A 15,564-nucleotide genomic window follows, 5' to 3' on the forward strand; every position below is an offset into this window, starting at 1 on the left:
AACATCAATTGGTTGCCTCCTGCATTGCCCCGATAGGGGATTAAACCCACAACCTTTCGGCGTACGGGATGAAGTCCAACCAAGCCACCCAGCCAGGCCAATATTCATTTCTAAATCACAACACTAAATCTCATCCAAGCACAGACTCAAGAGAAAAGACCTACAAACACGGACACAGGGTGATCCTCTGAAATGGAAGCAATGTTTCCCGGTCACCCTTCAGGGAAGCAGCCCCGCTCCATCGGACAAGCCCTGCTCATGCACAGGAAGCTTCCCATCACTCTCATTTTTATTTTTAAAACGTCTCATTCAACATCAGTGGACATCCTTGAGACACTCATATATTTGAGGAAACCCTCCAACAATTAAGACATGTTCACATGAAAGCTTGTATGTGACTATTTGGAATAGTTTTATTAATAATAGCCCCAAACTGGAAGCAAACCAAAGTCTTTCAGCTGCTGAGTGGATAAACATTCTACTCAGCGATAAAAGTAGGATACACTACCACTCAGAAACAAAGAGGAATGATTATTGACACATGCGACCACAGGGCTGAATCTCAAATGCATTATGCTAGCGAAGGAAGCCAGATCCTAAAGGCTATCCCTATGTTTTCCCATTTACTTTACATCCTGGGAAAGGCAACATTATAGGGACAGCAAGGTCAGTGGTTGCCAGGGACTGAGCGAAGGGAGGATTTGCTACGAAGAACAGCAGGAGGGACTTTTGGGAGGTAACAGGAGTGTCCTGGTGTTGATTCTGGTCATGGTCACACAACTCTAGGCATTTGTCAAAACTCATAGAACTCTAACCTGAAAAAAAATAGGTTTGACTGTATGGAAATTAAAATGTCAATTAAAAAAAAATACAAAGCTAAAAATTGACTAAAATTAAAATTTTATAAGAATGCAAGCTATAGCCCTTGGTTTGGTTCAGTGAATAGAGCGTTGGCCTGCGGACTGAAGAATGCAAGCTATAAGACAGAGGCTATACATGGATATTCTTTTCTTTTTAAATTTTCTTTTTAAATTATTTTAATTTTTACTATATTATTTTTATTATAAAACACAGATACATAAAACCACACAAAGTGAACACATGACTTAATGAATTATTGCAAGATGAGTCTTTTTGTAACAAGCAGGTCAAGACAGAACTTCCCAGTCATGGAGGAGCCCCAGTGTGCCCTGTCCAATCACAAGTCCTCCCTCCCACCATTGGTCACTGCCATCTGGATTTTTATAGTTATCACTTCCTTGTTTTTCCTTATAGTTTTACCACTCATGTGCATTCCTCATCACTGTAATTTAGACTTGTTTGTTTTTGAACTTGCTATCATTTAAGTCTCATAATCTATCAGTCTCCTGTCCTGTTTTATTCCTGGCAATTTATCTGTTGAAGAACTGAGTCATTTGATATGGTTTTGCACAGTCTGGACTTCGTTGGCTGCATGCTCACAGTGAACCCATGTCCCTCTGTCCTCTGTGTTTTCTGCAAACTAGCAGCTGGGTCTGGAGACGTGATCTGTCTCAGGTTCAAAGCCCTGGACAAGGCTCTAGTCTAGGAGGTGTAGTCCTTTCATCAGGGTCCTCTGATTGAGCATGGCAATTTGACTGTTCAGAATTCACAAAACTAAGTAAATATTTAAGTGATATACTTGTAAATCTATAGCATTTATACTTCTGAAATTTTAAGCCTTAAAATTGCTCTGAAACTTGGAACATCCATATAATGTAAAGAAAAAATAACTTCAGTGTTCATAATGATACTTCTGGTTCAAATTCAGGTCTCTCGGGTTTTTACTTGATTCTTGATTTTGTTATGTCTGTATCCCCTTTTGTCTACACATAAATTCCTGGTTCTCGAGAACACAAGAGATACTAGAATTACAGCACCAATATCTGAGTTCTCTTAACCATAGCGTTATGCGCATGTAATACCTAGGGTCAGGGTAAAGGTAAAAACAGTCTTGTGTAACCTACTCCCTGAATTAGAGACACAACTAATGAAATTACGATTGTGCCGGTAAATTGTTGGAAGACTGTATCTGTGAAAATAAATAACCTACCTCAACAGTTTTTCATTCAACCTTGATTTAAAATAAAGTTAATATCAGAGGGCAAGTTGTTTTGAAACAGAAAATTGTAGGGGAGCTTTAGGAAGCCATTGATTTAAGTGCTTTGGTAGATTTAAAGCACTGGATTAACAATTTATCTTTGTTTAGCTAGATAAGAAAGATGGTGAGTGAATATTTACAATGTAATTGGCCAGAAAAGTAAGTTAAGTCTATTATTACTCTGATTCTTATAGTAAGTTTTCAGTTTCATCTAAGTCTGTTTACTAAAAGGGCAAAGAGCTTCCTTTAATATTGAAAGTTGGTGTTGATAGTTTCAAGGACTGTTGAGAGATGAATACTGGCAAACACATCTGTTAGAATGTGTGCTGTAAAAAACTGGGTTTGTTCACTTGTAGCTGTAAACTATGTTTGCCTTAGGAGGTTGACTAACTCACCAGCTGACTGTGACCTCACCGATCCGGTAGTTTGCAGATAAAATTAAACATGATTCTAGCTCTGGCCAGGTAGCTCAGTTGGTTGGAGTGTTGTACCATGTACTGAAAGGTGGCAGGTTCGATTCCTGGTCAGGGCACATACCTGGGTTGCAGGTTCATTCCCAGGTCAGGTCAGGGTGTGCATGGGAGACAACTGATCAATCTCTCTTCTATTTTCTCTCTTCTCCTCCCCTTTCCTCTTCCCCTTCCTCTCCTCCTCCTTCTCCTTCTTCTCCTTCTCTTCTTCCTCCTTCCCCTCTTCCTCCTCCATCCTTCTCTCTCTCTCTTTTCTCTCTCTCTCTCCCTCTTCCCCCTCCTGTTTCTAAATATATCCTCAAATGAGGATTTTTTAAAAAAAGACTCTAATATATAAATTTTAAATAATAACAAATATCTGTCTATAAAATGCAATACATACCTATATCTATCTATATATAAACTTTCAAATATCAGTGCTACTGTTGTACATTAAATTTTATATTGGATATTTACATTTGGTTATAAAAAAGAAAAGGTAAAACTATTTTTGCTAGTTAAGCTATACAGATCTATCTTGAATTGTCTGGATGTCTTTCATTTTAAATATTTTTATACTATTTTCTTTTTAAAAGTATTGAATCGATAGGTTGAAGATATTTCCTTACAGATCTACATAGCATTTACCTTACAGATTTATATAGTATTTACAACTCATTGCAAATATATGTAACTCTGAAAAACATAGTAGATAAAATTTAAAAAACATTTAACAAAAGGGGAGGTAAAGATGAGTCAATAATAAAAAGAGGACGTAGTGAAAAAGACAGAAAGCTTAGAGCAGCCAGAGTGGCTCAGTTGGTTGGGCATTGTCCTGTGCTCTGAAAGGTTGCTGGTTTGATTCCCGGTCAGGGTACATGTCAGGTTGCAGGTTTGATCCTTGGTTGGGGTATGTATGTAAGGCAACTGTTCGATGTTTCTCTATCTCCCTTCCTCTCTAAAAAACAAATCAATAAACAGCAACAAAAAGTATGGGCAGACAAATCATGGAGAAATAAAGGAAATGGCCTGACCAGTGTGGCTCAGTGGTTGAGCGTCAGCCTATGAACTGGGAGGTCATGCATGGTTCAATTCCCAGTCCGGGCACATGTCTGGTTTTGGGGCTTGATCTTCAGTATGGGATGTGCAGGAGGCAGCCGATCAATGATTTCAAACATCATTTGATGTTTCTGTCTTTCTCTCCCTCTCCCTTCTTCTCTGAAGTCAATAAAAATATTTGTTTAAGAAAGAGAAATACAGTGGGGCCTTGACTTACGAGTGTCCCAACTAATGAGTTTTTCGAGATACGAGCCGTCTCTCGGCCGATTTTTTGCTTTGAGTTGCGAGCTAAAATTCGGGTTACGAGCCAGCTTCAGATACCCCACCGCTAGTTGGCGCAGCGAACGTCACAGTGAACGCCACAACATCAGCCCAGCATCACGTGTCTCACTCGTTCACTTTAATGATTTGACATATGAGTAATTTGAGTTACGAGTTCCGTCACGGAATGAATTAAACTCGTAAGTCAAGGCCCCACTGTAAAGGAAATGCAAATGAGAATCAAATACCTATAGTATGCCATACCTGTAGTACTGGTAAAAATTTAAAAGTCTGACCACATCAGTGAGTGGAGATAGCACTGCTGGGGTTGGAGAAGGGTGTGTAAATGAGAATTATCACATAGAGCAATTTGACAAAATTCAGTAAATTTGAGAATACATGTTCCCTATAATGCTGCCATTCTACTTCAAGGTATATACCCTAGAAACTCTTGCTCAGGTGCACAAAGAGGCACATATAGGATGCTCAGTGATACAGGATGCTCAGTGCAGCATAATTAATAATGGCAAATACCTGGCAATCACATTGATGTCAATTAGCAGGAGAATGGATAACTGGTGGTGTCTTCCTATGAAGTTTTTGGCCAGGTGATCCAAAGCTTAACCATTTGTGTCTTTGTTTCTTGATCTAATGATGATGATCGCAATGTACCTATCTGATTAAGAAAAGATTTTTGTAAGGATAGAGTGAGTCTGTACTGTAAAATACCTAAGTCAGTGGCAAGCACAAAACAAAATCTATTAAGAGCAGCAGCAATAGTAGTAGTAACAGTAGTAGCTGTAATAGCACTAGTATATAGAAGTATAATCAGTCTATTCACATGGCTAAATTATACAGAAATATGAAGGAGAAAAAGAAAATTGCAGGTGAATTTATGCAATATGTCTATGGACAGATACATGTGTTTCATTTTAGAAACATGCATGGGAACGAACACCAAATTTTACATGGTGGTTACATTTGAAGATGGAAATGGGTTTCAAGGAAGGGTGGCAAGAGTTTCAGTAGTATCTATTTTACTTTTTAGCTAGATTTTTATTTTATTTGCCATCTATCGTTTTGCATGCCTGAAAACAACTTTTTAGAAGTGTTACTAGGGCTGGGATCCTACTTAATGTTTTCCATCTATCCATTGTTCATGCCCCCATCATACACTGGATGCCCCAAAACAGGATTAATTTAAATCCAGGAAGTCTTCATTGAAAATATCCAAGGCAAGAAAACAAACTAATTTCCAAAATATCTAATAAATGTATTCCATTTGGTCTTTTTGGCACAGAAACAAGTTTTTTGAGAAGTGATGCTGTGCTGTAACTTGTCTTCATCGTTTAGCATTGAATTTACCAATTGTTTAGTCTCTTACTTCCCTGGAACTTGAAAATAAATTTTCCATTAACTATTTTAAACAGTGATTAACTTCCCAACCAACCCGCAAAATCCTATTTACCCCATGTTGCTGCTTAAATTTAAGACAATTAAAACAAATATAAGAAAAACATAGATGGGTTTTGTTTGTTTGTTTGTGTTTTGCTTGGTGCTATTAAGATAACAGCAGCCTCAGTAGAGGTCTCCTTTCATTGAGAAAGGAAAATACTAAATTAGCTTGTGTTCTACATTTCCCTTTCTCTCAGAGCATTTACTAACCTCATCTGCTTGCACATGGTCTACAACTCATTCCTAATCCAAATATGCCATAATTACATTTTTCTAAATAGATTTTCCTCAGTGATGGCCATTTTTAATTCAAAAGCCAGCATCTCCCAACTGACTTGGGGGGTTCCAAAGAGGAGTGTCAGGGAAGTCCTGCCCCAAGTCCCACTTCCTGACTGCAGCCCACTCCCTCTCAAGTCAGATGGGAGAAGGGTGGATGCCCCTACCTGGGAGACTAGAGAGGTGGTGGAGGGATCGGGCAGAAGTGGCAGAGAGCTCTGCCAGGGAGGAAAACAGGATTTCATCAAGGAAATCAGTTGAAGCCAGGACATGCCAGCCTCTAAGGGCATAGCACCATAGACCATTGTCAAGGATGAATAGGATTGATGGCTCCAAAGCGGAAAAAATTAAGTTGTTCAAAATCAAGGCTGCTGAGGATGCGTTTGGGTTGGCGTTTCTGTTCAGATAGGAATTGTATGGCTGAGCTGGGTATGAGGGCTTAAAGGAGCTGTGTACACAGGCCATCTGGGAGAAATTCCCTAGTAAATAAGATCTATCTCTTCTTCCCCTTCCCATCCTTCTCCATTTCCCCTCTTTCTTTCCTATATCCTCTTTTATTTGGAGAACACTTTATATATGTTCCACCATCCAGAGTAGACAAATGTTAATATTTTATCATACTGGCTTCAAATATTTCAATCAAAAATTCAAGTGCTGCCCTAATCGGTTTGGCTCAGTGGATAGAGCATCGGCCTGCGGACTGAAGGGTCCCAGGTTCGATTCTGATCAAGGGCATGTACCTTGGTTGCGGGTGCATCCCCAGTAGGGGGTGTGCAGGAGACAGCTGATGGATCTTTCTCTCTAATCGATGTTTCTAACTCTCTATCCCTCTCCCTTCCTCCCTGTAAAAAATCAATAAAATATATTTAAAACAAAACAAAAGAAAAAAACAACAACACTCAAGTGTTACAAGTAAAGTTGTCCCTCTCTTTGGTCCCAGTCATCTCCTTCCCTGTCCAAGCACATCTACTATCATGAATTTGGTGTAGATCCTTCTAGCACACACTTACATTTTTTTCCTATGCATGTATTTATCCACGAACGATACACTGTATTATGTCTTTTTAAATGGAGTAAATATTTCATGCCATGTGTATTGATGGACAACCTGCTTTTTCCACTAAACATACTTTTTAACTCTAACCATGTTCAATATATTGATCGAATTTGTTCCTTTTTAACTATTGTGTAGTATTCCATCATATAGTATACCACACTTCATTTATTCATCCCTTTCATGATATGTGTTTTCAAACTTTTCACCATTATAAACAATGCTAATGAATATCTTAATACCCATTTATTCTTTAGCAACAAAACAGCAGTTCCTAGAAACTACAATTCTGATCTTTTTTTATACATTCTATGATAAAGGACTAAGATATATCTACAATTAGTGTATGTACTTAGGGGTCACCAGTTTGTTGAGATGATTGCTTATCTTGTCAGAATTCTCTAGTATGTGGAATGCAGGCTTGAGGACCAAAATGCTTGGGTCCAAGTCTTGACTCAGACTCCAGTGAACTGAGGGTCATTGACTAGTCAGATAATTCTTTCCCCTTCTACTGTCAGCTAAGGGCTGCGCTCAGGTCAGTCTTTATGGGACACTGGTACCTTTGATTCATTCTCCCAATGTTTGGGCTGCTTTGTGGCGCTCTCCTTTTATGTAAGCCATTAGGCAATGTGGCCTCAAGTCAAGGAAGCTGTGAATCTGGTTCTCTTTCTTTACCCATTACTTCCTCCTCCACCATCCCCCAGAAGACCCTTGGTTCCCTTGGATGGTAGCTTGTAACTCCAATCTGAACTCTGATTGGAGACTGACTAGCACACACCTGCCAGCACCTGGTTAGATGACACCACAGAGAGATACGGCACAAATGTGCTTGCCCCCAGCATGGAGCTGGCTGAGGCCACAACTGGGGCCTCATCCTGGCCCAAACATGTGAAAGGTGGGGAAAAGTAGATTTCCTCCCATGTGGGAACAGACCCTGGTGTAGGACTCAAGCCCAGATGGAAGAGGAGTTGAAAGAAAGAGAGTCATCTCCTTATAGCTTCTAAACCCTGTGACTCTGCCTTCTCAAAAACTTGGTTGAAACAGTGCCTAACAGCTGACCAAACCAGATTGAGATTCATTCTCCCTGGGCTCAAGAAAAAAGGGAGAAGAACTAGGAGAAGAGAAGAGCTTTGTGAGCTTCTCAGGCCAGGTGCACGGAGAGGTGTTACTGATCCCTAGATCCTGAATCCCAGCTTCTTTCCAAACCTGGACACCTATAACAATGGCAGAGTTAAATCTCTCTCCCCAAACTAGCCCAGAAATCCACAGGACAGAGAAAATAGAATATGCCTATAGGGACATTGTGAAAAAAGGTAAATGATAGTAGGAGTTTGGGTTTTCATTAAACTTATTTATTTAAGAAGGTTGAGAAAGTCATTGACCAACTCTTTCATTATCCTATCTAAATGTCAGTGAATCAAATTAGCTATAACATGTTAAACATGTTTACATATATAAATCACTCATCATAAGAGCACATCAAAATAGGTAAAATCAGTTTTAAAATATAAAAAGTTATTCCTTCATATCATCCCAGGATCATGTTTTAAAGACTTGGAACAGTTCTACTAGCTAGATCTCTGAAGTCCCCTAGGATTTAAACCACAAGAATCAAAATTCTAACTATGACCTAGTAGTAATTAATAATATTATGCATAGGAAAATTAAGTGGTCATGATGTAGAGCTCTGATGATGATTACAAAAATCTTTAAGTGATTTAAAAAAAATTCACCAAGAGCTTTTGTTTACCTAACATTTACTAGCGTCAATGGTCTTCATTTTTCAGAATGTCAGAATTCTCCTTATGTTTGTTTCTGTAAATTTTTTTCAATTATTTTTAAAATAGATTTTCTTTTTTTGGAGCAACTTAGATTCACAGCAAAATTGAGTAGAAGGCCCATACACCCTTGCCCCTGACATGCATAACTTCCCACATTATCAACATCCTCTACCAGTGATGCATTTGTCCTGCTGTCATACTGCTTCCCAAGACTATGAATCAACAATGTTTGATCTTTTAAAGCCTTTGCCATCTAGTTGAACTATCTTTATCCTTGCTAATAATCATTGAAAATTTTCATCTCACTTTCCTATATTCATGGAAGATTTCTTATACTAAATGAACATCTTTTAACTCAGGCAATTATGGCCCAGTTGACTGTTAAGAGGGGGCAATTGAAGAGTCAGAAACTCCAGACTAGGATTTCCCTAAAGGTAGGGAGTAGAGCAGAGAAAGGATATGGTAACCATAAGTCAGAGTTTGTGTCATTGTATCCCTCTCCCCAAAAAAAAAAAAAATGTTTTTTGGGGAAATATTATACATGCTAAATGATTCTTCAGGAAAAAGAGTTACAGGGTCTATTGAATTTGTGAAAAATTACATACTATTCACCTCTCTTGGAGACTTACAATGCACATTAGTATATTAAAGGCTCTGAGAAATTCTTTTTAAAAAAATATATTTTATTGATTTTTTACAGAGAGGAAGGGAGGGAGATATAGAGAGTTAGAAACATCGATGAGAGAGAAACATCAATCAGCTGCCTCCTGCACACCCCCTACTGGGGATGTGCCCTCAAGCAAGGTATATGCCCTTGCCCAGAATCAAACCTGGGACCCTTCAGTCCACAGGCCAACGCTCTGTCCACTGAGCCAAACCAGCTAGGGCTGAGAAATTCTTTAGTAAAAGAACTTTGTTTAATTTCTTTAACCCAGCATTACCTAAATTTATTTGACCATAGGACCCACTTTTTTTCTCAAGTAATCCTATTCCATTGACATTTTGTGGAATTTATGCTCCATGAAAATCATTTGGGAAAGTATGGCTCAGCATTTCGCATCCACTTCTCCAAGGTGAAGTAATGGATAGTGAAACAAAGAGAGGCATACAGCTAGAAAAAGTCAAAGCTAATGGGAGTCTTTATTTTTAATTTAAAAAAGGGGGGGCAGGAGAAGCTTGAGTGTGTTTATAGGCTGGGGGAAGAAGCCTAAAGAGATGATGAGATTAAAGTCACAGGAAAGGGACAATCAGTGGAATCTAGGGGCGACACTAATATTTCCACTAGCCAAAGAGATAGGACTTATTATTGCACACATTTTGCAGATGAGAAAATGAAGGCTTTAAGGGGTTAAGTTGCCCAGGGCCACACAGCTGCTCAGTGGCAGAGCCGGGCTTCAAGGTCGGGTGTAATTTTATAGGCTCTGCTCTCTCCACTGTGCCATGCTCTCTTTTAAGTCCTAAGTATCTTTCCAAAAATGTTTCTTCTTTTCATCTTCCCACTGGAGTAGCAGTGGATGATGAGTCAGTTTTGGGAGTATTTTGAGTGGAGGTTCCCAGGGAATAAGATTCATTTCTTCCCTCTACTCTCAGAATTCTTTCCCAAGCCTTTTCTCTGCTTCCGGTCCTTCCCTATGTGAACTCATAATCAGCATATGCACACACACATTGTATATATACATACAAGATCTATACATATTGTAAATACACATATACAGTACACACATGTACATTTTACTAGTTATATAAGGTCTGTATGCTGTACCTTCTTTACATACACACATATGTAAATACATATGTTATTAATAAGTGACATAATCATTTACCAAGTTCTTTCCCACCCATTGCATACCCTCTCCCTAAAGTCATAATTCTGGTCTCGTGAATTTATGGACAGCTGCAGGGGAAATAGCATAGTGGTTGTAAACCAAAGACAATGGCTTTAGGTGGGGCTTCTGAACTCTAAACTGGAATGTTTGTCCTGTTACTTTGCTGCTACTTCAGATTCCATTTTTTTTATATAGTGTTGAAGCTTTAGTAAAATGTTATTACCCTTCTAGGAGGGGTTACTTTAAAATGTACACAAAGAGCCCTAACCGGTTTGGCTCAGTGGATAGAGCGTCGGCCTGCAGACTGAAAGGTCCCAGGTTCGATCCCGGCCAAGGGCATGTACCTTGGTTGCGGGCACATCCCCAGTAGGAGGTGTGCAGGAGGCAGCTGATCCATGTTCCTCTCTCTTCGATGTTTCTAACTCTCTATACCTCTCCCTTCCGCTCTATGAAAAATCAATAAAATATATTTTAAAAAATAAAACTTCCCGCAAATGCTCTTTTAAAAAAATTAAATTAAAAAAAATAAATAAAATGTAGACAAAGACGAACTGGTCAACATAATTGCTGTATTTAGATTTTTCCAAAGGCTTTTGACATGTTGCCAAAGCAAATACTGTATTAAAAATATAATTGTAAATTGATAGAAATATCTCCTTATGAAGAGAATATTGGCTTAAATAAGCTCCGCTGGAGCATGGACATTTTTAACACAGATAACTAAATATTTTAACAGCACCTGTTTCCTGTGTCGCACGCATGTTTTAAAGCGCACAGAGTGCTCAAAACAGTGTTGTTTCCAGAATGCATCTACAGCTTTCACTGAAAATGAGGATATTTCCAAAGCCTGAGGGATCTGGGGACTGACCTTTGCTCCCAAATCCCATTCTGTGCAGAGCAAAATGTGTTGTGTGGTTACAACAATTAACAGTATGTGAATCTACAATTGACCTCAATCCATTATCACCAGATCTTAGGAAATATCCTCTTTTTGCTTTCTTTACTTGTGCTGCTTTCTCTTGCACTAGCCTCCTGTTTATTTATATTTCCCTATTTATGTGTTATATTTTTTTAAAATCTTTACAAATATTTGAAAAATTAAAAAACAAATCTATATTTCTGAACAGAAAAGAAGTTGTTAGTATTGAGAGTCCTAGCAATGGAAGCTGGGAAGGGTCCAGGCATAAGAGAGGACAGACTGGCTTGGGAGGGAGAGGCATTACCCTTTCTGAAAAAGATTTGGGATAAAAAAAATTTAGAGTTTGGAAGTATAAGGGAGGAAAGTTGAGTCTATCATAATTGACTGCCTCAGTGTTCTTGGAGAAATAGGTGAGTAGATGGGGAATGGAGTGGCATTGGAGGCTTGTGGAATAGCCTGTGTAGACTTTGAAAAAGAGAAAATTGATAATATCAACAACCTGCTTGGTTCAGCATCACAAATCCTTAGGGAAATGCAAATTAAAACCACAAATTAATTCACAAATGGATGCCAGCACTTGCCTATCAGAATGGCTAAAATAAAATAAAAAAATGTGTACTGAAGGCTAGCAAGACTGCAGAGCAACTCTCACACATAGATATTTGGAATGCAAAATAGGGCAGCCACTTGGGAAAACAGTTTGGCAGCTTCTTTTAAAGTTAAACATATACTTACAATACAACCTAGGCATTCCACTCCTACGTATTCACCCAAGTGAAATGAAAACTATGTTCACACTAAAACCTGTAAATGAATGTTTACAGCACTTTATTCATTATGGCCCCACACTGGAAACAACCCAGATGTCTGTCACCTGGGGAATGGATAAAGAGTAATGCATCCATATAATAAAATATTATCCTATATAATAAAAGGCTAATATGCAAATCAACTGAACAGCGGAATGACCGGTCGCTATGACACGCATTGACCACCAGGGGTCAGATGCTCAAAGCAGGAGCTGCCCCCTGGTGGTCAGTGCGCTCTCATTGGAGGAGCGCCGCTCAGCCAGAAGCCGAGCTCATGGCTGGCAAGTGCAGCGGCGGTGGCGGGAGCCTCTTCCGCTTCCCTGGCAGCACTAAGAATGTCCATCTGCCAGCTTAGGCCCACTCTCTGTGGGGAGCGGGCCTAAGCCCTCAGTTGGACATCTCCCGAGGGCTCCCGGACTGGGAGAGGGTGCAGACTGGGCTGAGGGTCCCCTCAAGTGCACAACTTTCGTGGACTGGGCCTCTAGTTCAGCAATAAAAAGGAATGCATTAGTGAGAGTCTTCTCAGTAGCACAGGTAAATCTCTGTGCTAAGTGAAAGAAGCCAGATTCAAAAGGCCACATACTATATGACTCCATTTATACGACATTACAGTGAAGACAAAACTGTTGTGACATGAACAGATCAGTACTAGATAGTGATTAAAAGTTGGGGAGGACTTGACTACAAAGCGGAGGCATGGGGGAATTTTCCTTTGAGGTGATAAAACTATTCTGTATTGTGATGATATGGTAGTTGCATAATTTTATACACTTGTCAAAATTAATAGAACTGAACATCAAAAATCATAAATTTTATTGCATGTTAGTAAAGAAGAAAGATAAAGAGAAACTTCCTGGAATGTCTCTCAACTGTCACAACACAAGATTTGACCTTTCAAATTCTACTGCTCTCTCACAGCCCCATCAAATGTTGTCTCTCTTATGGCACATTCTCCAACCCCCATGAGCCATCCCCCATCACAGTTACTTGCTTCGTCTATGTCTCTCTAGCACTTTACTTATATCTATTTTTACCATCTTATTGAGCATTCTTCTCCTCTCACAAAAAAAGAAATGTGCGTCACTTAAGAGAATATGCGTAGAGCTTGTATTCTGTTGGTATGCCCAGCATCTGGTTTAGAAACTTACACATGGCCCACACCTAAGTACTTGTCAAAGGAAGGAGTGAATGAGTTAGTATTTTGTCCATCTTCAAAACTTTTTATTATGGAAAATTTCAAACATATTCAGTAAAAGAGAGAAAGCAGTATAACAAATCCCATGTTATCTAACTAACTTCACACTCTCCATGTTCAACTACATTATTTTAAGCAAATCTCAGACATCATTTCTTGCATTAACACACCAATATCTATATTAAGACAAGGGCTCTCTTTTGTTGAATATAGCCACAATGCTATTTTCCCTAAAAGTCAACATATTAAAACATATTTTTTATTTCCCTAATTTTATTATACTTAATATTGTCTAATAGCCACTTACTGTTCAAGTTTCCCAATTATCTCATGAGTGTCTTTTTACAGTTGGTTGGTTTGAATCCAGATCCAAACAACATTCCCACATTGCATTTTGTTGATGTTTCTTTAAATTTCTTTTCACCTACATCAGTTCCCCCTGTAGTCATCTGTCCTGTAGCATTGCCCACATTCTGAATTTATGATTTAGGTTCATAGGTGGGCCTCTGTATTTCTTGTTGCATTAAATTAGAGACAACGATGCCTGTTGGTCTCTCTGTGATGTTAAGATTGATCTGTAGGTTTAGATATTGTCAGACAAATTCATCCGTTAAGATGTTCTCCATCAGTTTTTCATCTAAGAACTTTAGCAGTATGGATCCAATATTTCATTAGGGGTTAGAAATGGATGATATTTTAATTATATGGTTTCTTCTACCTGTGTTAGCTGGCATTCAGTTAACATAGGAAAGGCAGAATAAATGCTTGCTTCTATCTTTTTAGTTTTTATTTTATTTTTTTAAATTAAATCTTTATTGTTCAGATTATTATAGTTGTTCCTCTTTTCCCCCCCATAGCTCCCCTCCACCCGTTTCCCACCCCACCCTCCGCCCTCATCCCCCCCACACTGTCCTCATCCATAGGTGCACAATTTTTGTTCAGTCTTTTCCTGCATCCCCCACACCCCTTTCCCCCCCAAGAATAGTCAGTGCACTCCCTTTAAATGCCCCTGATTCTATTATAATCACCAGTTTATTCTGTTCATCAGATTATTTATTCACTTGATTTTTAGATTTACTTGTTGATAGATGTGTATTTGTTGTTCATAGTTTGTATCTTTACTATTTTCTTCTTCTTCCTCCTCTTCTTAAAGGATACCTTTCAGCATTTCATATAATACTGGTTTAGTGGTGATGAACTCCTTTAGCTTTTTCTTACCTGTGAAGCTCTTTATCTGACCTTCAATTCTGAATGATAGCTTTGCTGGATAAAGTAATCTTGGTTGTAGGTTCTTGGTATTCATCACTTTGAATATTTCTTGCCACTCCCTTCTGGCCTGCAAAGTTTCTGTTGAGAAATCAGCTGACAGTCGGATGGATACTCCCTTATAGGTAACTGACTGTCTTTCTCTTGCTGCTTTTAAGATTCTCTCTTTGTCTTTTGCCCTTGGCATTTTAATTATGATGTGTCTTGGTGTGGTCCTCTTTGGATTCCTTTTGTTTAGGGTTCTCTGTGCTTCCTGGACTTGTAAGTCTATTTCTTTCACCAGGTAGAGGAAGTTTTCTGTCATTATTTCTTCAAATAGGTTTTCAATATCTTGGTCTCTCTCTTCTTCTGGCACCCCTATAATTCGAATGTTGGTATGCTTGAAGCTGTCCCAGAGGCTCCTTATACTATCTTCACATTTTTGGATTTTTTTTTCATTTTGCTTTTCCGGTTGGGTGTTTTTTTGCTTCTTTGTATTTCAAATCTTTGACTTGATTCTTGCAATCCTCTAGTCTGCTGTTGGGAGTCTGTATAATATTCCTTATTTCAGTCAGTGTATGCTTAATTTCTAGTTGGTCCTTTATCACAACCTCGAGGGTCTCATTAGATTTCTTGAGGGTCTCATTAGGTTTATCGGCGGTTTCTAGAAAATTCTTGAAAAACCTTAACAGTGTGGTTTTGAACTCTATATGCAGTAGTTTGCTTTCCTCCATTTCTGTCATGTGTGTACTGTTTCTTTGTCTCCTCATTTTTTTATGCTTCACTGTGTCGATAGAGTGGCTTTCTGTACTCGGTGTCCTATAGGGCCCAGTGGCTCAGCCTCCCCAATTACCTGAGGTAGACACTCTTGGTGCACCCCCTGTGGGCTTTGTGCACAGTCTTGTTGTAGTTAAGCCTTGATTGTTATAGATAACACTGGGAGGGATTGACCTCCAGGCCAATTGGCTGTGAGAATCAGCTGTGTCTGCAGTGGGAGAACTTCTGTGCTGGAGACACCCCTCCGGGGCAAGACTTGCTTCAATGGGGCTTTGGTGCTCACTGAGTCTGCTCCCTGAGTGTGTCATTTATGAATCCGAGGAACTGCAATCTGGATGG

The sequence above is a fragment of the Myotis daubentonii genome, chromosome 1 (genome assembly GCF_963259705.1).
Source record: "Myotis daubentonii chromosome 1, mMyoDau2.1, whole genome shotgun sequence".
In the NCBI taxonomy this organism is placed as follows: Eukaryota; Metazoa; Chordata; class Mammalia; order Chiroptera; family Vespertilionidae; genus Myotis; species Myotis daubentonii.